This window comes from Tenrec ecaudatus, unplaced genomic scaffold, assembly GCF_050624435.1.
Source record: "Tenrec ecaudatus isolate mTenEca1 unplaced genomic scaffold, mTenEca1.hap1 Scaffold_3720, whole genome shotgun sequence".
Lineage (NCBI taxonomy): Eukaryota > Metazoa > Chordata > Mammalia > Afrosoricida > Tenrecidae > Tenrec > Tenrec ecaudatus.
In genome coordinates, this window is record NW_027459140.1 from 65,989 (window position 1) to 71,988 (window position 6,000).

At 44.3% G+C, this 6,000-nt stretch overlaps 1 long non-coding RNA gene across 2 annotated transcripts in view; it reads right to left on the minus strand.

The window, feature by feature from the left end:
- Positions 1–5,662, minus strand: part of LOC142436506 (uncharacterized) — a 66,502-nt gene extending 60,840 nt beyond the window's left edge. For both annotated transcript variants that reach the window (XR_012781975.1, XR_012781976.1), the window contains exons 1-2: positions 5,529–5,662; positions 5,192–5,234 (exon numbers count right to left, since the gene is read on the minus strand). This is a non-coding gene — a long non-coding RNA (uncharacterized LOC142436506). The remainder of the gene's footprint in view (positions 1–5,191; positions 5,235–5,528) is intronic.
- Positions 5,663–6,000: the final 338 nt, after the last annotated feature.

The following is a 6,000-nucleotide window of genomic DNA, read 5'->3' on the forward strand; positions in this document are numbered from 1 at the left end:
ATATATAATCATTATATATAAAACCATTATATATAATCATTATATATTATTATATATTCTATATAATGGATAGACATATAAAGCACAAAAGAATATAGCAGCTAATTTGTTCACACAGCTGTCCAGAGTGCTCAGTTCAACTCACTTCCGTGAAACATTTAATATACTGGAAGTCCTTCAACTCATGAGGGCCACTGGGTCCAAGGTCAAGGAAGCAGACAGGTGAGTCTTATGTACGGCAATGCAGGCAGTCTGGACACAGGCAGCAAACAAAGGGCAGATCATCAACAAAGAGCAAGAAGATAGGATCCAACAGTCCCAAGCTCAAGTGATGCATACATCAGCAACATGATGAAGCACTTCTCAAAGGAACCTCAAGCTCTAGCGACATGATCCACAGGTTGTTAGGCCAACACTTAGTGTAGCTCACAAGTTGTGGCAGAGAACTAGCAGGCGCACCCAGATCTGATGAGAAGAGTGCAAGAGAGAGAGAGGCACGGTTTGCCTAGCCATTTATCTCTTTGCCCTCCAATCAAACTGCAACATTATTTATACCATGTTCCTATGAGCCAGGTTGGCACAATAAACTAACCTATCAGAATGGGTCACAAGGATGAGCCAGTTAGGGTTCAGTATAACACCTATGAAACATACAACTTTTCTCTAGTTGTTTAGTGCTCCCCCCACCCCACAATCATGACCCCAAATCTACTGTACGAAACTGGCTAGACCAGAGAATGCACATGGGTACCGAAAAGAGCTAGAAACACAGGGAATCAAGGGCAGATAAACCCATCAGGACCAATAATCAGAGTGGCAATACCAGGAGAGTAAGGGGTAGGTGAGGGGTGAAAGGGGAAATGAACACAATGATCTACATATAACCCCTTCTCAGGGGGATGGACAACAGAAAAGTGGGTGAAGGGAGACATCAGACAGTATAAGACACGAAAAAGCAATAAAAAATTATAATTTATCAGGGCTTCATGAGGGAAGAATAAAATGAGCTGATACAGCGCTCAAGTAGAAAGAAAATGTTTTGAAAGTGATGATAGCAACATGTACAAATGTGTGTAACACAATTGATATATGCATGGATTGTAATACAAGCTGTACAAGCCCATGATAAAATGAGTTAAAATAAATAAATTTTTTAAAAACATGCGTTCATCCTCAATTATGAGGATGGCACAGGAGAGTGCAATGTTTTGTTCTGTTGTGCAATGGATCCCAGTGAGATGGCACTGACTCAATGACAGCTGATATGACAACAGTCTCAGAAACCACAAATATACACCCAGCGCAAACACAAAGACATTAGTGTGTTATGTTTACAAAAGATATTATTTCTCTCATGAAAAAAAGGGAAAAGGTTTCTTCAGTTAAAAAAAGTTGGAACAAACAAGGTGACAACAAAATCACTGAGGCATTTCCACCCCTCATTAGTCCATTCTTTTGGTGAGCTGAAGGCAGTTCTCTAAGGGCCTCACAGCATGCCAGGTGGCAGAGTACTTTCAGGAACATGGGCTCTAGTCTAAAACAACACACTCACTAAGTGGTGAGCAGCTATTTGTCTGTCTAGGAAACTGTAAATCATGCAGTCCTGTACACTGAGGGTTCAGCTGGAAGTTCAGAGGATCCAGCAGAGCAAGAGACTGACAATAATTACTCACTGGATTGCAGGATGCTTAGAAGGTCTATAATCAATTGAATCAAAATAAAATTTCTTGAGAAACTTCCAGCCTAACTGTAAGATAGATGAAAACTAAAAATTCTGGCAGCTAGAGTATTCACATAAGATTAATAAGCACTTTTTTTACTGTTTTGTTGCTTAAGTTCAACTTATTGGGTTCCAACATAACAATAGTTTTTAGAGCACTTAGTAACATTTTCTATGAGACAAGAAATAACCTGATACCCATGTCAGATGACGATATTTTAAGAAAAATATAGACGAGTGTTGATAATGGATCTGAATGAAAAAGTTATTTTTAAAATAGGAAACTGAGTCAGACAATATATTAAAATAAGCATGCATCAAGATTAATTCTAATTCATCCCAGAATTGATTTAACACAAGAAAATGAACACTCAAATATGCCTAGTGATGGGGGAAAAGTCAATTATCTAAATTGACACAGAATGAATAATAAACAAAGTAAAAAGCTTTTCATGTTAAAAAAAAAACAACTACAAATCTAACATGAAATAGGTAAAACTCAATATGCTAATATACATTCTTGTAAAAAAAACTTTGAAAATGTCACATGTAAGAGAAAGAGAAAAAAGTTCACCCCATCGCAGAATCAGGATAAACATACATATCCATTTTCACCACTCATATTAAAAATGATACTAGCTAGATTGATCAGAAAAAAAGAATTAATAAAAAGAAGAAAATGACTTCCAAAAAGAAGAAAAGAAAATTCCTTATTCATCATAAATTGAAGATGTCATGTAAAAAAGTTGCCAATTGAAGGCAAACAAGCGGCCATCTAGCTCGGAAACAACAAAGCCCACAGAGAAGTGCGCAACCTAAGCGAATACAAGGTGTTGAACGGACCAGGTGGCAGACACCAAGAACAAAAACCATCATTGTGTGATCACCTTCCTCTAATCTCTGGGGGATGGGCAATGGGAAGGTGGGTGAGGGGAGAGGCCTGGAAGTATAAGATAACATAATAATTTATAAACTATTAAGGGTTCATGGGGGAGGGGAGAGCGGGGAGGGAAGGGAAGGGATAAAAAGGAAAACGAGCTGATTCCAGGAACCCAAGTGGAAGGAGAATTTTGAGAATAACGAGGGCAACTAATGTATAAGGGTGCTTTACTCAATTGATATATTTATGCATTGTGATAAGGGTTGTATGAGCCCCAATAAAAAGATTTATTCAATTTTTTAAAAGTTGCCAAATAGGTCATAAATACTATATATAGGTAGTAAATGTTAAAATGTTCTAGGCAACATTTCAACACACAAAAATACTTGGTACTTAAATCCCTAATGATAAACTGCTAATCTCCAACCCCCAAACCATTAACCCTTACATATTAAGATGCTGACCATCTTTCAAACACACCTATACCCTTCTAAAACACAAGAGGAGGAGGAGGTGATGCTGTTTGCCAGAGAGCAGGGAGAGCCGGCCAGCCTGCCTGCAGGGCTAAAATGGGCAAAAGCAGTACTAGGAGATTTATATATGCAGTTAGCAGGTAGCACACATTTTGCCCTAACAAAACTACTGGTAAACATCCTTAGTTGTTATCAAAAAGGATACTACAAAAACATGTGTATGGTACACACACATGCACTTATGTACACACCAAAATCACATAAATAATGAAATTGAAAATATATTTTTGTGTGTGTGAAACATTTTGAAACAATGATAAGATCTACAAAAATAAAATGGGATCCAACTCAACTATTCAAGTTTGTGAGACAGGTGGGAAAGCCTGGGGACCCCAGGGTGGGAGAGTGCCGACAGCGGGCCAGGGATCCAAACGGCATGCTGACACACAAGTGCACAATGTGAGCATCTCCAACCCATTTTCCTAACAGGACCTCCTCATTGACCACCTAGGTAGTGTCGAGAAAAACAAGTCCCCACTCAGTGGCTGGCCTACACACCTTTTCCAGCATGTGGCTGCCCGGGGTTCAAGGCTAGGGGCGATCAGGGAGTGTGGAGGCAGCTCCAATCATTCCCTCTCACCTCCTTCCTCTCTCCTGTCCTCCCTCCTCTACTCCTGCCCCTCACCCCTCCACCCCCATCTTACAAGGAAGATTAGATCAAATCATCCGACATTGAAGGATTAAAAAGTGACATCACTATGAACACTTGGCCACCACAAGCCAGTTATCCCTGTGGTAACTTTTCCAACACTTCCTGCTGAAACCCCAACAGGTCAGAGGGATCTAGAGGTCCTTCTTTCATGGTCTAAATTCCTACTAAAAATCAAGATCCAGTGAGCTTCAACAATTTCTGCTCCAGGGGAGGTTTCTGTCCTCCCTCAACTCGCCTTAGGACACCTACATTACCTTTACCAGGTGTACCGTCCCAGTCAAACAACCCACCTGACCCTGCTAAGTCCCTGCCTGCTCCAGGGAGGAGTCCCAAGGAGGCTGCAGCTAAGGCTCAAAGGGAGCACAGCAAGAAATGCCAATGCAGCGGCAAGGAGACCTACTGTGTGTTATGTGCACAAGATGCTCCAGTAGGTCCACTCAGACTCCAGTATCTCGTTCAGGGCCATGAGCGTTGTGCACTCGTTGATCAAAGACACCTTTGGGCACATCGCCGACCAGGCATCTCAACTGGCACATTCCAAACTACTCCACCATCACAGCCTGCGACATCCTGGTGACCATGAGCCTGCTGCTGCCTGGACAGCTGGCAGAGGCGCCTTGGCCAAGGGCCCCAGGGCCAACGCCCACTACACCAGCCCCAAATAAATTGTCCTTCAGCCTCACAACATTCAAACGCCAAGGGCCCATTTCAGGGTCACTTCCAGTTTCATCCCCCAAATAGAGGTTGAACACCTTAACATTACCTTGTTTTTGGTTCCTTTGTTTCAGTTTGGTTTTTGATTCTTCTGTGCATAGTTTAGTTAGATTACTTTTGTGATGGAGAGCATCTTTCTTTCTTTTTAACATGTTTTGGGGCACTTAATCCACATATCCCACATAATCCCACAATTCAGCCATCTTAAGCATTCCACAATCATTACCACAATCGATTTCACATCGTCTATTTTCCCACTATGATTAAATCGCCTTTAAGCAGACTTATTAGTCACCTTCGGTTGTAGTGTTCAGTCCCCTCAATCCTTCATTCTTACTCCCCAAGTCCCCTCACCCTCCCCAACTCCGCCAGCGACCCACCCCGACCCCACCCAGGCATCCTTACAGACACTCGCATGTTATTTCATCTCTAGGCATCCACTCCTTTTGTGCTTCACAAACTGAACCCAACAGAAACAATAAAGAATAGAAAGGAAATGAAATGGGAATGATTTTAAAAACCTTAGTAATATATAGATAGAAATAAAAACAAAGAGTAAGAAGAAAGGGCGGCCACCAATATTTTAAAGCCAGGGAAGACGTTTCTGTCACGGACCAGCAAGAGATCTTGCGCCTAGAACAGACTCTGGTCGGGTCCAGAGAGAGGTCAGCAGAACAAGATCCCGGGCTCACCTTTGAGCTGAGGAGGCGCAAGGAGTCTCGGGAGGAGGCATCGCTGTGCGGAAGGAAACAAGGGAGGGGGGTTAGGAGACCCGCAAAGAGAGAATCAGGGAACCCCGAAGCCCCAAACCCCAGCCGGGATCCCCTTTCTCCAACAGGGACTCCCACCATGAACCACAACCAATCTGAAAGCAGGGAAATAGGACCGGCCTTGGGGACACCCGCCCACCTCTCACCAAGAGAAGCGCTGGCAGGGTTCCTGGGGGAGAGAAAGGGCGCTTGCACCCTAGTCAGCTGGACTAAAACAGCCTCCGCCCACATACATGTCCCGGAGCCCAGAGCCTCCCACCTGGGAGCGCCGGCAACAGGGTGCTCAGGCTGTGGGCGCTTCTCTGGCACCCCAAGCAGAGCACCAACAGTGGAATCCTTGCAGTGAGTTGCAGTTCAGAATAAGACACCGCCACTTCCGGCCCTGTCTGGGCGTGACCCGGGGTGGGAGGAGCTGGCGGGGTCAGAGAGGGGTAGGGGTCTGCCTTCACTTCCTCTCAAGGCAGCTCTTTCCCCGCCCATTTCTGCTGAGATGCCAGCACAGGCGCCTGGTGAGGGGGTGGGCGGGGCCTGGCCGGCTTGGGGCGGGGCTCGGGGAGGAGCCAGAGAGGAGAGAGGCGGTCCACGCCAAAGGGCCCACACCTGTGGCTGAAACTCCAGCGGCAAAGACTCAGATAACAATGGCTGAGGCACCAGTAATTTGGCCCTTTGCAGAGGGAGTGCATGGGTGACATGGTTGAGATAGAACCATGTACGTTGGGTGTGGATGTGTA